The following is a 19,010-nucleotide window of genomic DNA, read 5'->3' as shown; positions in this document are numbered from 1 at the left end:
TTTGATGGTATTACACACTCAAAGAACTTATCTTGATACATCATGCACACCGTGAACAGATATGACACAAACTTGGACAATATGTTTTTGAAAGTAAAAAGGGGATGAATGATGTCTAAAATCTCTTGGTAAAATATATGTCTACCATGGAAGTACAGTGCTATATATATATATAAACAGACAATATTAAGATGCGAATTTAAAATTGACACATGATTTAACATTTCAATTGTTACAAAACCAATTATTTGCTTTTGAATGTTGTTTTAGTCTAGCAAAAGATAAATGTTGCCACCCCAAACAGGCACTATACACATTACACTGACTTCCTATTAATCTGCGTCATGTGTTCATATATTACATATGTAGATCTGATTCGTTTTCTCCTTTTTGAATACGTCCTGAATAGCTTCCCATGCATCTTTACGAAATTACTTTTTAATTAAATCAATGTTTACAATTGAGTCCAGTCAAGGAGCAGTTAAAATTTCAGGTTTTGTTTCAACTTGTTCCTCGGTTTTTGACATGTTGCTATTAACAGATTTGTTTGCTAAATCGCTTCCAACAAACCATTCTTGAATAAGGTATCCGATTTCTTTGGAACTTTTCTTATGAAATGGTAAAAAATTGCTTCTTTGGGTACTCTTTTTTGGAAGACCAATGACAGTTTCGGTCAAACCCTTTGTCCTTCCACGTTTCTTGATGTTTGGTGTCAGTAATATGGGCGAAACACGTGGTCCACAACATGTGGACTCCAGAAGTTGTAATTGTTTTGCTATGTCGTTCTTCTTCTTATGTAACAAGTTGTCTGAAATTTTCGAATATTTGGACATTATCAGTATCATTTTCTTAATTGTCTGATTCATTTAAATCATCATTGATGTATTAAATACCATAATGGACATGCGTGTCTGTTTATTTGTTTTTGTTGCCAACTGCGTTTGTGCTTTCCACAGAATCAGATTTTAGAACTTCAAGAACCATACATTTTTTCCCATGACTCCACAAATGTATCGTAATTTGAATAATATCGCATCCCTGCTGATATTAACCACTAGTAGCCTCCATTTTTTGTAACAGTTTTTGTGTCTCCCAGATGTATGTTTTGCTTTAGGACATTTTCATTACTCGTTTTTGGTGTAAATATGTCAGAACACACTGTTGCAGCAACTAACAAGTTATTCTGATTTATTCTCTTAGATTGAGTATATGCCTACAGGGAAAAATCACACTTTGATGAAATATACAAGAGCAAAATTTTAATCGACTATCACTTAGGCTTGGTTTGGTTGCAGCTTTCTATACAATTTTTCTACCATCTTTCTCCTTCTGCTCGAGTTTTACTTCAGACCTTATGGAAAACTGTTTATATGCAAAAGCATATAATGTCACCAACTCTTGATAATTATATGGCAGGAGAATCATTTGAGTACATTGTAACAGCTCTCTTGTGCCACTTGTCTTGAGGTCTCGTTCTGTACGCAAAGAATTTAAGGCTATCAGAAAGTGTTCAGCAAATTTTTAATGTAATTTATGTTTTCAATCCTATTGTTCGTGCGATGTTTGTGTATGTTCGGTGTTGTTATCATACCTATCGTTTGTACGGTCAGTACAATGACATTTGACATTTAACATTGTTTTTTACGATTACTAATTATTGAGATATATGTAAGTGACCTACGTTTGATAACTATTCTAGGAAAACTGCTTCTTTCCTGATAAAAAATTTCCCTATGAAAAATTAACATTTGTTTTGTACCAACACATCCCTGCAGTGACTTATACACGGGTCCCCACTGATTTATCGCAAATGTTTTGAACAATAGGTGAAGTCCGTTAAGGACACACGTATTCAATAGTTTCTTGGAATCCGTTGTATGTCGTTTTCCTTTTAAATTAGGTATGTTAACAATCACCTTAACCACATAAAAAATATGTTACTTTTCCAACAAAATAACAACAACAAAAATTGATGATCTTGTTTGTGTATCCGAAATCAAAATTACTATAAACGTCAATAGAAAGCAAATTTTCTGTATAGCTACGTATTGCCTCGTTGAAGTAAGTTTTTTCTTTATCTGTTTATATTAGTTTTTCACAAGATTGTGCATTTTTTTTTTCTTTTTTGTTTTTTTTTTGTTTTTTTTTTTTCAACTGAACTAATCAAACTTTTCCTCTCACAGACATATGATAATAAATATTTGTATAATCTAACGTCTACACGCAAATACATATACTCTGTGACACTATGATAAATTGCTGATTATATGTATTTTCTTTTGTAGATAAGTCAAGGGAGACAATCCACAAATTATTCAGAGAGTATGATCATTAATGATTGGATGTTTAACGGCAGTGTGTAAATGGATTTTAATTGCAACATTATGATTTGGTAATTTATATGTGATCCTCTGTGTCTCATTGGTCAAATAAAATTCATTTGAACGAAATAAATGTTCAGAATCTGTTTAATTTAATAGTGTACACGTATAAATGATGTTTATGATTCAAATCATCTTTTAAATATTATAGTTATCTCATATGTCCAAACATTGAAAATTATATAAAGAAGGTAATAATGATTCTGAAATCACTGTTTGTTTCAAATGGTACATTAAGTCAGTGAATTCTTGATAAACATAATATGTTGTTGTGATAAGACTTTGTTCTATTGAGAAGATTTTGGCGCTACTATTTTTGGTCTTCTTGGTTTCTACAATTCTCTAACCTTTTGTATAATTCATTATTGACACTCCAGACTTCTGGTTACAAGCGTATAAAGCACCTTGTTAAGTAGATTTCAAAAACGGGTGTTGTACCTTGATAAGCTACATGTTTTGTATGTTGTAGTAGTACATCTCGAGTCGGAGAATGATTGTCAGTTATTCTTGTCTTTTGTTATCTTTTGTTTGAATATCTATATTTTCTTAATTCATTCACTACATTAGATTAACTAGACCGATTATACAAAAGCGAAACATACCGTTCTATTTCAAGGAACCACATCGGATGTCCTGTTGAAACAAGACACACATAATATACATATGTATCAACTGTTCTGATCAATAGTATACGGTTGTGATTTTTTCTGTGAAGCATCTAAGGCAACACAACATTCTGGTATCTGCTTAACATGAGCTCAACAATGAATTCATAGCTCTGTTCTGCAGTATTTCCAATGGCGTTGTTCTAGTCAGGTACATTTACTAACAAACTTTTATTATATTTTCAGCGAGAAAATAAACGAACTCAACTTTATTTAAGGAATGACTGTAAAAATTTTATGAAGAAATAATATAAAAAAATGTGGTGCACACTGAATAACTCGCGTAGCGAGTTATTTTAAAGTGTGCACTACTTTGTGATATTATTTCGAATTGACAGAAAAAAATATAACAGTCATTCCTTATAATTTAATTCTAAATTTCTTTTTAAACCGGAGTGAATGGTGAAAAAATGTTAATGACAAAATAATGTCTATGACCTCAAAGATAAAAACACTGTCAGGCAATCAGAAGACGCGTTACATCCAAAATTAAATTATTATAGTCTAAACGAAAGAATTCTTACCAGTTTCCTGGAACATTCGATTCATCTTGAACTCGCTTTCTTATGTCTTTACCATATTTTCAAAGAGTAAACATTTTAAGCTATTATTGACGTACGTGGCAAACACAACGTCATTTCTTTTTCCATCTTTTCCAGTATTTAGAATATGTAAATCAATCAAAAATAAAAGTAGGCACGACAGATTAATCATCTGTTAGAGAAGACAAATCGTCTAGACATTTTGGCAGGATGTCAGCTTTTGTTCTCATTTTGACTAAGCCAAGTGTCCATCCATCTCTTGATTTACAAGCAAAATACAGTCTTGAAAATAAAGAACAGTTACTTTTCTAATACAGTGATCTATCGTAAAAGTTTTCTCACCCTAATTCATCCATACTGCCCCCTCACTCACTCCTCGCTTCTAATCATCCACTCATCCACTCATCCATGTTCTCACTTACCCATCCATCATAGTCTGGTTCACACTTGCACTCGCTCACAGTCATCTTCTCGCTCACACTCATCTTCTCGCTCTCTCTCATCCTCTCGCTCTCACTCATCCTTTCGCTCTCACTGATCCTTTCGCTCGCTCGCTCCTCTCGCTCTCTCTCATCCTTTCGCTCGCACTCATCCTTTCATTCTCTCTCATCCTCTCGCTCGTACTTATCCTTTTCCTCTCACTAATCCTCTTCCTCTCACTCATCCTCTCGGTCTCTCATTATCTCGGTCTCTCTCATTATCTCGCTCTCACTCATCCTCTCGCTTTCACTCTCATCCTCTCGCTATCTCTCATACTCTCGCTCGCACTCATCCTCTCCCTCTCCCTTATCCTCTTGCGCTCTCTCATTATCTCGCTCTCTCTCATCCTCTCGCTCTCACTCATCCTCTCGCACTTATACTAGCACACTCATTCACACTTATACTCGCTCTCACTCATATTGTCACTCACTCGCTCAGTCATATTATCTCGCTGACTCACTCACGCAGGTAAAGTTAGAAAGAGTAGATAGAAAGAGCTAGGTAGATAGAAATGGCCAGGTCAAAAAAAAGAGCTAGGTAGATAGAAAGAGATAGCCAGAAAGAACGAGATAGAGATAGAAAAGGCGAGGTAGACAGCAGGAGTAAGAGAGATAGATCGAGAACCAGATAAGAAATTACACCAGTACGTTAATTAAAGCTTTGCTCTGCCCATGGCTTCACTTCCGTTAGGAAGGTGTTAATAAACAGACGTCCTCGGACCGGCCACAATTACAACAAATGAAGAAGTGACAATATTTATGGCGATAAAATTAATGTGCGATATGGTATATATTTTTTTTATTTCTTGCATTTAAACTTTTATAAAAAAAAAGTCATCGTTGTTTTGCATTCATATTATTTTGTTAGTTTCTCCTTCTATTGATTTTTTCTCTAATATGTGTAAATTTTTCAGTATCTTAAATGGTATTATATTTGTAACTCAAATGAACATAACACGTGTTTGCCAATCTGTTCACGTGTACTGACCGTGTAGTCAGCGAAGTAAAAAAAAACACATGCTGACACGCTTATATTTTTTTTATCTTGCTGCTTTTTAGGAGCAATTTGAGTTCTTTTACATAGAAAGCAAGAAATTATAAGAAATTATAAAAAAAAAAACATACATTAGAATTTTCTTTACTAGTTCATAAATTGAAAGGAAACGTCGATTAACTTGTCTCCTGTACTAATCTTTTTCCTTTTGTTTCGACGGGCGAGGAGGTGGAGATCTGTTAATATTTCTAAAATAATTTGTGGGGATAAAAAAAATTTAGAATACACATGGTTAGGGGAGGGCAAAAACATCAGATTCATGAAAATTAAGAAAACCAATTGAGTTTAAAAATTATACTTCGTTTTTATAATCTTGAAAAAAGTGTTTGCTAAAAGTCGAGGCAATTGTTTGTCGAGAGAAAAAAAAAAACCACCCCCCTTTTCCTAAAAAAAAAAAAGGATGAATGGTTCGCATGATTACGCAACGACAGACAAATGCTATAGGCGGGTTTAAGTGTCTTTGTATGAACATACTGTTATGTAAATGTTGCTTTTTTATTATTGAACAGTGATGGAATAACTGTTTAAGAGATTGCAGGCACATGTACAACAGCTCGTGTTATATATAACTATAAATGGTCCATGGTGCAGCTCACATGTGTGAGGGTCTTGATGGGCATCTTTCATTATATTATTCTTTATTTTTTTAGATCATTTTTCTTATCATCACAATTTTGTTTTCTGTATATATTTTACCCATTATTCTCTATTTTGTTGTGTTTATATATAAACGTTCTTTATTGCTTTGCTGTTCAACATTCTGCACGTTTTGCACATTATTATCTTCTCTGTAATCCCAAATCCAGACCCTTATGTACAGCTTACGTGATGACGTATTTGCAAAACAAAAAATTAAGTGGAACAGGCCGGACTAATGTAAGTCGTCATAATTGGCGATCCCGATTATCTCAGAGTGGGGATGTCAGGGCACCAGAAGCTGAGGTAAGTGATGCACATAGACCTAGAACCTAGAATCACACAGGTTTCTTAGAGACTCTTGTTCTATATACTATTTGTTTGTGTTTTCTCTCTTAAATATTCCATAAAAAATATTTTCACATTATATCTAATATGTCAGTGTTTGCTAAAAGTCGAGGCAATTGTTTGTCGAGAGAAAAAAAAAACCACCCCCCTTTTCCTAAAAAAAAAAAGGATGAATGGTTCGCATGATTACGCAACGACAGACAAATGCTATAGGCGGGTTTAAGTGTCTTTGTATGAACATACTGTTATGTAAATGTTGCTTTTTATTATTGAACAGTGATGGAATAACTGTTTAAGAGATTGCAGGCACATGTACAACAGCTCGTGTTATATATAACTATAAATGGTCCATGGTGCAGCTCACATGTGTGAGGGTCTTGATGGGCATCTTTCATTATATTATTCTTTATTTTTTTAGATCATTTTTCTTATCATCACAATTCAGTTTTCTGTATATATTTTACCCATTATTCTCTATTTTGTTGTGTTTATATATAAACGTTCTTTATTGCTTTGCTGTTCAACATTCTGCACGTTTTGCACATTATTATCTTCTCTGTAATCCCAAATCCAGACCCTTATGTACAGCTTACTTGATGACGTATTTGCAAAACAAAAAATTAAGTGGAACAGGCCGGACTAATGTAAGTCGTCATAATTGGCGATCCCGATTATCTCAGAGTGGGGATGTCAGGGCACCAGAAGCTGAGGTAAGTGATGCACATAGACCTAGAACCTAGAATCACACAGGTTTCTTAGAGACTCTTGTTCTATATACTATTTGTTTGTGTTTTCTCTCTTAAATATTCCATAAAAAATATTTTCACATTATATCTAATATGTCATGATACGATTTTACAATAACAGTAATCAAGGGTTGCAAAGGGCAAAAATTGCCATCTCTTCTAAAATTGCATGGACGCCATCACGAGTTGCATGGTTGATCGTTATGGAAGATCTCTGTCACAGATAACCAAATCGAAATGTTCAAAGTCGTTTCCTTCAAGAAAACATCGACGAATGAAACTTATCATCGCAGGAAAACTTACATGAGCAACCCGACGATGTCACATATGGAATAATGTCTGCTTTTTCATTCAGAGCACCTAAGATTAACACCGGTTTTTGATTTGGGTCTTGTCGGTCGGTCTTTTGTTTTCCATGTAGTTTGTGATTTGGCACAATGTTGTTTTTCGGTTTTTTTCAAGGCGTAGTCAAGTTGCCTTCTACTTATGGGTAGATTTGTTGTATACCGCCATCTTGGATTGTACTTTCACAGTAAACAATCAGTCTAGTTATCTGCCCAAATCTGCAAATTCGTAGACAGATGTGCAATTTTATTGGTTAGACTTGTTTATTTATATGAAAAAAACATGCTGATTTATTGCATTATCCAAAAGATTTGAACAAATACCAAATGATTGTGTTTTAGAATCATTTTTTTAACTGAGGCATTTAAGGGGAGATTACTCTTTTAGTAAAACAATTATACTGGTCTGATAGGGATTTTATTTTTTAATTTTTACTTGTAGCAAGAAATAAAGGCAACAGTAGTATACCGCTGTTCAAAACTCACAAATCCATGGACAAAAAACAAAATCGGGGTAACAAACTAAAACCGAGGGAAACGCATTAAATATAAGAGGAGAACAACGACACAACACCGAAACGCAACACACACAGAAACAGACCAAGCAACAGACAAAACACCACGAGAATAACAAATATAACATCAAAACCAAATACAAGAATTTGGGATAGATAAGTACCGTGCCACGTCTTATCTAAAAAATAAGAGAAAACACAAACGACTCAACGTTAAAATGCAACACACACAGAAACGAACAATATTATAACAATGGCCATCTTCCTGACTTGGTACAGGACACTTTTAAAGGGGAATAAAAGTGGTGGGTTGAACCTGGTTTTATGGCATGCCAAACCTCGCACTTTAATGACAAAGTTAAATATAACATTGAAATGACAACATACTATTACAGGACTACAATACAAACAAAAAGGAGACCATATTAGACAAAGAAAAGCATGATTAATAGACAACAAAAGCATCAAGTTTAAAATTCAATACGCCAAAAACGCGTCTTGTCCACACAAGACTCAATAGTGACGCCCAGATATAAAAGATCGAAAGTGAAAAAAGTACAAAGTTGTACAGCACTGAAGATCAAAAGTTGAAAAGGTTTTGCCAAATACGGCATTGTTTGTATGCCCGGGATAAGAACATTCTTATTATATAGAACAATTCATGCTATTGCAAACAGTAAATTTTATCAAATGAATATGAAAGAGATATACATAATCATGATAATGAAACTGAAGTATTAACTAATTACAGAAAACCAGTTCAGTGACACCATTTTTTCTTTTTATCTTGAAAAATATTATAAAACCTATCTTCTCACAATTTATTTAAAAATTCTGTCACATAGATTTCTTTTTATGCATAAAAATGTGTTTTTTGCATGATCATTCTAAGCAAATTTAGACAATTTTCACAGACTCATAGCTTGAAAAATTATATTTTTGATCTACCTTAATACTACTTCAAACTTATACACTGTTAGTTCTTAAAGAAAAGTCGACAAGTTATAACTACATGGTGGGTTTAGCATGTGAAGAATTATCTGTAATCATCGACGGCATCCGTCCATACCTGAACACCTGAGAACACCCGAGAACACACCCGGTTTGTTATTGGTATTGTGATGACCAGTCTTTCCTTTTCTATTAGGTAGTGGAGGAAGAAATAAAAAAAAGACTGGATGCTTGTATTTTGTTTTTACTTCTGTTATTATTATTTTATTTTTCTTCATTTTGCATATATGATAATAATATGCATACACAAATTCTCATGATACAGAGGAGACAGATACTAAGGGGGCCTTCAAAATCATGTCGTAAGGATACTAAATGTTAAAATATGAATATTTCGGAAAAAAAATCTGTATTGATATAGATGTATACTATTCTAACATTTAAGTTAAGCAGTACTCGGCAAAAGAAATTATACATCAAAAGTATCAAGGCATTTACAAGAAGATTGAGTGAAATGAAGAGACTCGCCTCTATTTAAAAACATGATGTTATTATTAGAAATAGCGCAATATGTATAAAAATAAAATTGTTTCTGGTTTCTAACTGAAAACGTTGATATTCATATTAATATGATGATTTACATAGCATGAGAAATATCATTATTCAGTTTGAATTATTCATGATTGTTTTAATAATATCCAATGGCATGTAAATGATGTCTTTGTTGTTTAGTATAGATTGTGGAGAATATTTCCAATCTAGGCAATCAACCACATTTTTTGTATCTTAATAACCATCATCGTTACTGTGGATTTATTTTTTTCGCATTGAGAAAATCTTGCATTTTCGAAGACATTCGATTCCGTGGTTTTTCAAAATTCTGCATACAATCCAAATAAAAGTAAAGCAAAGTAAAGTAATCTTTATTGAAGTCGGGTTGCATATATACACAATAACAAAGAACATGAGCTCTTAAGAGCTCTTTAAACCGACTGATATATAAACATACATGTTATAACATGTAATAACATCAGATACACATACATGTACAACACAAACATACAGACAGACAGCACATATATATATATATATATATATAAATACAAGATAGCACATGCAGAATAAAAGCTAAGCAAGATGTTTATCAAAAATGCATAATTCGTTGAACATTAAATCCGTTTTTCACCTGTACATACAAAGTCCTTTAAAATTGGTATTCCTTGAATAATATTGATTCCACAGTAAATGACAAAAGTACCTTTTTCATCATCAATCCCAAATGGCCGTTTAGTTTCTTTAAGGTATCACATTTGAATGAAAACGTCCTGTTGAATGAAGATCATCTATAACACACTCTCATACGAGTTAACACGTCTAATAGAAGATATTGTTTCTGTAAAATCTTGTGAAAATCCACTATCTAAAACTGAAGCAATGTCATTCCAAGATTTAGATCTTGTAATAGATTCGGGCGATAGGTTAAATGCATTTGATTCTTGACACTTGACACTTTTCACACTACACATAGAACGAGAACGGACTGATGATGTTGAAATTGTCGAATTTGATCGTTCACGAATGCAACTTGGTCCATTCAATTGTTTTCTGTCGGTTGATATTGTATGTGTCGAGTTTGACCGTCCTCGAATGAACCTTGATTCATTCAATCGTTTCCTGTCGGTTGATGCGGATTTCACTGAACGTTCAACCAACGAACCCGAATCAATATTGATATAATTTGAAAACGTCGATTTCTGTGACTTTGAATTTTGTTGATTTTGTTCTTTTGGTTGCGAAACCGTATGTTGACGATGTTGTTGTGTTAATGAAGTTGAAACTGGTCGTCGACGACTTTGTTGTGCTGACGGAGGTGAAAATGAAAGTCGACGACTTTGAAGTGCTGGCAACGGTGAAATTGACCGTCGACATCCTTGTTGTGCTGTCGAAGGTGAAAAAGAATGTCGACGGCTGTGTAGTTCTTGCAAAGGTGAAACTGATTGTTGAAGAGTTTGTTTTGCTGGCGTAGGTGAAACTGATTGCCGACGTCTTGGTGATGTCGGTGATGCCGAAAATCGTCTTTGATTCAATATCGGTTTCTGCGATAACGGTGATTTATTTAGCACAAGTGATGATGTACTTGGTCTCTCATGTTTCTGTTTTAAAAAATGTTCACCATCTTCATCAACAACAATTATTTTTGGAATTATATTCATCTGGCAACTTTCACTTCTATTTTGTATTCCTTGTTCTTTCATTGCAATTACAAAAATCAGTCGATCTATATATAATAGTTTACTATATCCCAAACTTATCGATATGTGTCTTTGAATAACAAGATTAGTTAATCTTAAACGCCAATATTTGCTATATATTTGTAATACGTTTTATGCAAATTTATTATTAGACTTAATCCTTGTAAAGATAGATACCGCAATTTAAAAATGTTAATCCTGTTCTGTTTTCGACTTGTTATTGACACAATAATAATCGTTCAAAACAATAACACTCTTATTCTAATGACGTGTGCGTATATCCAACTTTACAATATAGAATCATGTTCGTTCCAGTTAATTTAAAACAAAACGGATTAAATATTAATTAGACTTTTATAAATTATTGTTATACAACACGGACTATTTATAATCATCCTTGCGTTTAAAATGATGTCAATACTATTGTTTTTGTTTACAGAAACATTTTACATAGAAACAACTATTTCATAATTATATCTAAAATGTTCAAATGCTAAAACGGAATGAAAATGTCAAAGCTTTCTCTTTAAAATTTCAATAAAATCAACAGAAGCAGATATAGCACATTATGACAAATTTATAAAATGATAATAACATACAAAATGAAATCGAAGTTGGATTTATCTTTATCATAAAAAATTCATATGAATCGAATTTTTCTAATTCATTCTATCAAAAAGAGAAAGAAAAAATGAATATGACATGGAAAAAGAATATGACATTAAAACCCGATTAGGATATTCAAAAATGCAAGATTATTGATTCCTTATCATGTTTGGTTTTTTTTCAAACCTTAATCTCGAAGCCGTGAATAGTGACACGAACGTTAACCTATTAAAATATCAATGCTAAATATACATTTTAATTGGTTATAATTATATGCATACTTATGTCCATATATTGTTCTTGTATGACGTAAACATTTTAATAATATATCGCGAATCATGAATAGTTTTTATAAGTCGATTAGACTTACAATAGATGTCAAATATTCAGTAAACAGATTATATAATGTATATAATCACAAGCTCAAGTGGTCTTTTTAAATCGACTAAAGAGCAGTATAAGATATACAATGTACACACATGCAAAACTCGGGCTAAAAACACAATTTTAAACTATTATGTAGGAAACAATACATGTCAAATAAAAGTTTGATTACAGTTGTAATGAAAATCCTATAATTGAAGATGAAAATATACAAAAGAAGATGTGAAGACCAAATAACACAGAAATTAACAATTACAGGCAACAGTACGGCCTTTAACAATGAGCAAAGTCCATACCGCGTAGTCCGCATGTATTATAATGAATTGTCCAGTGTGTGCAGTGTTGTAATTTGTTTTATAGCGTATCTCTATATAAATGTTAATTTCATGCATTTGTCTTATGACGATACGTTTATATGGTTATTTACGGATAAATATATGTACTTTTATACTGCCGAAATCTGCAATGACATTCTAATGCAAATAAGTTGTATCTTATATTGCTTTTACAAGTGTACATATCGTATTTATACATTTTAGAGTCTTTAGAGTGGCTCTTGTACACTATGTTTTAAGAAATGTTTTATCAACTATTAAGATGTAAGAAGATGTGGTATGAATGCCAATGAGACAACTCTCCATGTAAGTCAAAATTTGTAAAACGTAAACCATTATATGTCAAAGTACGGCCTTCAACATGGAGCCTTGCCTCATATAAAACAGCAAGCTATCAAGAGTCTCAAAATGACTAGTGTACAACCATTCAAACTGGAAAACAACTACTCAAGAAACGAGAAACACTTATGAACCACACCAACAAACGACAACTACTTGACACCAGGTTCCTGACTTAAGACGTGTGCAAACAAATGCAGTGAGTAATTTGTATGTTTTATATGAAGAGGTGAGACTTAAATACAATATTGTCTTGTCTATTATGAGTCGATATTCAGTAAAGAGACTAGTAATATATAATACATGTATAATCACTAGCTGTAGACTAGTGATATTTTCAAATCGTCCACAATAACTACTATAGTATGTGAAATATAAACATATACAAAACTCGGAGAAACAACACCAGTTTAAACTTATAACGTATGGTAAGATAAGATAGATGTCAAATAAAAGTTAAAAGTATAGCTTTAGTCACAATTTATGGAAAATACATGCACAATATTATTTATCTTAAAGATATGAACAAGTAGATTATTAAACACAGCAGATACATGTAATATCAATAGAAAAACAGAACAACTAAAGCGGTCAAACAAAAACACAAGTATTAACTCACTTCACTTCAAGTATGAACTGCACCAGCATGAAAATTAAATTGGTCCCATTTTTGTAACAAGGTTTTTTATTGGTCAAAAGATGGCTCTAGTCTATCTTGCTATATAATGTCGCGTCAACTTAGGTTCAAGGAGTCTCCCTTGATCAGTTACTGATTTTGAATTGATAAGGATAAATTAATGAGAAATTTATTATTGCTTCTCACAACGGAATTAGTTACATTCCAATATTCGGACCTTCTTTAAATTTAACTTCACAAATGTCGGTTCTAATTTGTTGCCTTATGAGGTGACAAAGGTTTTAGCTTGTAATCCTGGCTAAATCTGAGGCTCTTCTCTCTGCGACAGTGAACCAGGATCTAAGTCTAAGTTTCTTTTGGCTAGACTGATATATAAAACAGTGAACACGTCATGGGCAGGAGAAGATTTTAAATGCGGATGAAAAGAAATAAGATTACATTATGGATATTCCCGACTATTGCTTATAGTTAAAGCTAGGTTCACACTGCCGATCAGATCAACTCGATCAAGCCCGATCAAGCAAACTTATGTGATCGAGAATCTGGTCATTTATGTTATGTTCGGGACAGTCTACCTTGCTCTTCATCGATCTTACTTTCCACCCGAGATTTTTTGACATGAGTAAGGATCGAGAAGCACGTCACTCGAGAATAGATCGAGAATTCGTCGAGTAGCGGTCGAATTGATCGGAGAGGATCGTGTAGAGATCGAGTTTGGTCGGAATTCAAATTTTTTACCGATCAGTACTCGATCATTTCAACCTTTACTCGACTAATGTCCGATCATTTCAAGACACCAAAGGAACAATCAAACTCAAAGGTCGAAAACAAACTGCATTAGCGAAAAATGAGAACCGTCAAGGAAGACATAGAAAACTAAAAAAAAATAGCAACACGTAACCCAACAAAACCTGGGATAATCTCAGGTGTTCCGGAAGGGAAAAAAATCCTTCAATTGTGGCACCGGCAGATTTTTCAAATAAGAAAGTAATTGTGCAATAACATTCATTATTAGACTGCTGATTACTAAGGTTTTTTTTCAAAATTGGTTTATATACAAGAACATCAAGATTATTTTTTACCTGCATGCTTTATGGGCTATCTTCTGTTTAGTCTGTCCATATTTTTCTTTTGTTCAGAAATGTTTGTAGTATAAACAAAGAAGATAAGATCCTATCTATCGAAAGAAGCAACTGAAACTTTGGTCTTATCTTTGGTTATATACATTTAGATTATTGCAATGTTATACTTTTTGGAATTTCTATACTGATTTATATAAATTGCAACGTATACAGAATATGTGTGCCAAACTTGTGTTAAACCGTTCTAATTATCCATTTTTAGATGGTGACGTTCCCTTGTCGCCATCTTACGGTGTTTATATATCTCAACTTGTACGATTCGCTCGTGTATGTAACAATGTTTTAGATTTTAACGAGAGAAATTTATGTATTACTGAAAAATTATTACACCAGGGTTTTCGATATCACAAACTAGTCAAAACATTTACTAAATTTTATCATCGGTATAAGGACATCATTCGTAAATATAGCTCAACATGCAGACTTCTTATACGTTCAGGTACATGTATTTCACATCCATTTTTTTATGGAAATATTCTTTATAAAGCACAAAGGTGTCAGTATTCACCTCAAAAACTAACAAAACCTTTGAATAGACTTATTAAGAAGGGATATACACTGTAGTTACGATACTGTTGTCAGGTCATTAAAGATTGCATATTTTGGCGTTAATATTGATTCACTTATAGGGTCTTTGCATCGGAACTAAACACATTTATTCAAAAACCAGTTGTTGGCATGACACGGGTTATGTTCTTCTCATATATGTTATGATGGTATGATACTAAACCCCTAACGTGAAGGATTGTGCCTGATGTTCATATGATGAAATCATAATCTTTCAGTCAGTTTAATTGAAGTCTGGAGCTAGCATGTCAGTTAACTGCTAGTAGTCTGTTGTTATTTATGTATTATTTTCATTTTGTTTATTTTCTTTGGTTACATCTTCTGACATCAGACTCGGACTTCTCTTGAACTGAATTTTAATGTGCGTATTGTTATGCGTTTACTTTTCTACATTGGCTAGAGGTATAGGGGAGGGTTGAGATCTCACAAACATGTTTAACCCCGCCGCATTTTTGCGCCTGTCCCAAGTCAGGAGCCTCGGCCTTTGTTAGTCTTGTATTATTTTAATTTTAGTTTCTTGTGTACAATTTGGATATTAGTATGGCGTTCATTATCACTGAACTAGTATATATTTGTTTAGGGGCCAGTTGAAGGACGCCTCCGGGTGCAGGAATTTCTCGCTACATTGAAGACCTGTTGGTGACCTTCTGTTGTTGTTTTTTTTCTATGGTCGGGTTGTTGTCTCTTTGGCACATTCCCCATTTCCATTCTCAATTTTATTTAAGTATGATAGTGCCAAGCAGGCATTGTTTGACTTACACTGGCTTCCGATCAAAGCCAGAATTACATTCAAAATCTTAACATATATGTACAACTGTCATGTAGGTAATGCACCGTCATGTTTGATCAATTTGTTAAATCCTCAAGTGTCGAAATGTTCATTAAGGTCGTCAGAGTCATCTATTGGTTGTTATGCAGTCTCATATAACAAAAAGAGAACTTTTTCAGATAGAAGCTTTAGTACTATTGGGCCAAAATTGTGGAATGAACTAGGTACAAATGTAAGAAACTCTAAATCTTTGGATTCTTTTAAATGTCGGTTGAAAACATTGTATTTCGAAAATTATTTTGAACTTTTCTGACTTTTTTCTTGTGTACCACAGTATATATTTTCAATTTTTGGTGTAGTACATACATACATCATTTATGTACAACGCCATTGAATACATATTGTATATGTAGAAATAGGCGTTTAATTAAGTTTTCATGTTTCATGTTTCAAGATGTGGTACAATTGCCAATGAAACAGCTCTTCACAGAACACCATATGACACAGAAATTATTAATAACAACTATAGGTCACCTTACAGTCAATTTTTTTTTCATTCGAACTTTTAGACGTTATTTCACACAAAAATAAAAAAAATATTTTTTATTTGGAGCGAATTTCTTTCTTTTCCACTAACGATACAAACTACAATGTATTCAGCGAGTATACATTCACGTTTTGATCATTTGTTTCTAACATACTTTTGAAAAGTTGTCATAAACTTTAACAAACTATACACTAGCTGCAAATGCGTCTACATTTTGTCGTTCGTCGTTTGTTAAGTCAAACGATGCATTAAATTTTTTTTCTAACTCTTAACATTAAATCAATTATAAATAAACGTGTCCTTGCTTGTCACAACTAAAAAACAATGTATAAAATTACTCAAATTTAGGTATTACCCTCCTTTCTTTCATTAGAATAACAGCTATGAAAGAAAATTTGAGTAATTTAAGCCTATATTTTGAGTTATGACAAGCAATGCCGTGGCACTTTTTTTAAAAGACTTTATCATCACTATCTTCATACATTCATCGGAATAGGATGAAGAACTGCCAATAAAATTAAATATGCATAGAGGAGCAATGTCCTCTGTGTCTATAAAATCTTCTACAGAGGCTAATTTTCTCGCGTAATAAGTTCAAATAACAACAAAATGTGCATGCGTTTTTTACAGTTCAAACAGGGTCAGCAAACTCTGATAAAACGATGCATTTGTTTCTACTTCTTTAACGTTTAACAAACTATAAGAAACGGCACACAACGTTTACCAAACTTTTGTTAGAAAGAAATGCACTCTTGATCTCTTGATAGATATATGTAAATAAAATTGAGAAAGGAAATGGTGAATATGTCAAAGCGACAACCACCCGACCATAGAGCAAACAACAGCCGAAGGCAACCAATGGGTCTTCAATGTAGCGAGAATTCCCGCACCCGTAGGTGTCCTTCAGCTGGCCCATAAAATATGCATAATAGTACAGTGATAATGGACGTCATACTAAACTCCGAATTATACACAAGAAACTAAAATTTAAAATCATACAAGACTAACAAAGGCCAGAGGCTCCTGACTTGGGACAGGCGCAAAATTGCGGCGGGGTTAAACATGTTTATGAGATCTCAACCCTCCCCCTATACCTCTAGCCAATGTAGAAAAGTAAAAGAATAACAATACGCACATTAAAATTCAGTTCAAGAGAAGTCCGAGTCTGATGTCAAAAGATGTAACAAAAGAAAATAAATAAAATGACAATAATACATAAATAACAACAGACTACTAGCAGTTAACTGACATGCCAGCTCCAGACCTCAATTAAACTGATTGAAAGATTATGTCTTCATCATATGAATATCAGGTACAATCCCTCCCGTTAGGGGTTTAGTATCATACTATCATAAAATATATGAGAAGAACATAACCCGTGTCATGCCAACAACTGTTTTTTTAGAAATAAATGTGTTTAGTTCCGATGCAAAGACCCTATCAGTGAATCAATGTTAAAGCCAAAATATGCAATCTTTAATGACCTGACAACAGTATCGTAAGTTGTAAACAGTTTCAGAAAAGGTATCACTCCAGGGGATGGAAATTCTACTATGGGTGAATTTTTTGGAAAATATGTGACATCTTTGCCCTCTTTTTGCAATATTTTTTTAACAAATACATAATACATGCAGGTTGTTGCCATACAGCAAAAAGAAAATAAATATCTTTCACCATTCTACTACTGGATATCAAATTTATGAAAAATACTGATTTCATACTTATGCACATGTATGACACAAACGGTACGCTTTATTTGTAAGAAAGCAAGGAAAGGGGATGATTATATGTATATTGCTATCTAACATAAGTACTAATCCAGTGACAAATCTCATTTTGTGATGTCTTTTCCCTAGAAAGAGCAATAAAACTACCATTACATAGCAGTGTCCACTATGAGGAAGATTTTATAAGCATTGAGTTCCTCTTGGTTGGGTTAGTGCAAGTCTCTCCTACTGCACACACAGTTGTCGTCGTGTCAGCCACTACCACACCTTGATTTCTTGGCGCCCGTTGCTGTCTATATATATATATATACCTTCTTGTTCGTCTTCTGTGTACTCTTCAAGCTCCGCACAGCTATTAACCTGTCTCTCTAAGCTCTTATCCCCTTGCCCACAAATCCAACTGCTTTGTTTCTATGTAGATATTTTATATGTATGATTTTACTCGGACCTTCTACTGAATATAACCAAATAAACGGATAATGTGTCCATGGGACACTGATAATGCCCCAGCTAGCATTATAAAGGGTCATTACTCAAGAACGGCCATATGAACTGTGTTTCATGGTTATAAGCATTGTATATACGGCGTTTCATAAAATTTGGTTGAGTCAAAATAAAATTAGAGAACGAAAATTAATATTGTTTGGACGTACGTACGTACGTATGTTTAGAGGGACAAGGTTTTTACACTCAAATTGTGCATACCCGACCAATTCCCGATTATCTCTACGACTCATATTCGATCAGGTCGATCTGGTCTGGTCGAGATGAGATTGAGATCGTGAATAATTGATTTGATCTAGCTAGTCGAGTAAAGATCGTGTAAAGATCGTAAATTGATCAGAATTATCGAATAAGTATTCATTTTGTTGTCGGAATGGAGTCGTGATGGAGTCATTAAGGAATCGTGAATGGTCGAGTTAAGGTCGTTTACAGTCGGATGGCGGTCGGGTTTAAGTCGTAAACAGGCCCGCTCAAGAATTTGGTTGAGCTTCGTCGTGGAAATTTGGACAATCGGGATCATCGAGTTGATCTGATCGGCGG

The sequence above is a fragment of the Mytilus galloprovincialis genome, chromosome 6 (genome assembly GCF_965363235.1).
Source record: "Mytilus galloprovincialis chromosome 6, xbMytGall1.hap1.1, whole genome shotgun sequence".
Lineage (NCBI taxonomy): Eukaryota > Metazoa > Mollusca > Bivalvia > Mytilida > Mytilidae > Mytilus > Mytilus galloprovincialis.
This window is presented reverse-complemented; position numbering follows the sequence as displayed.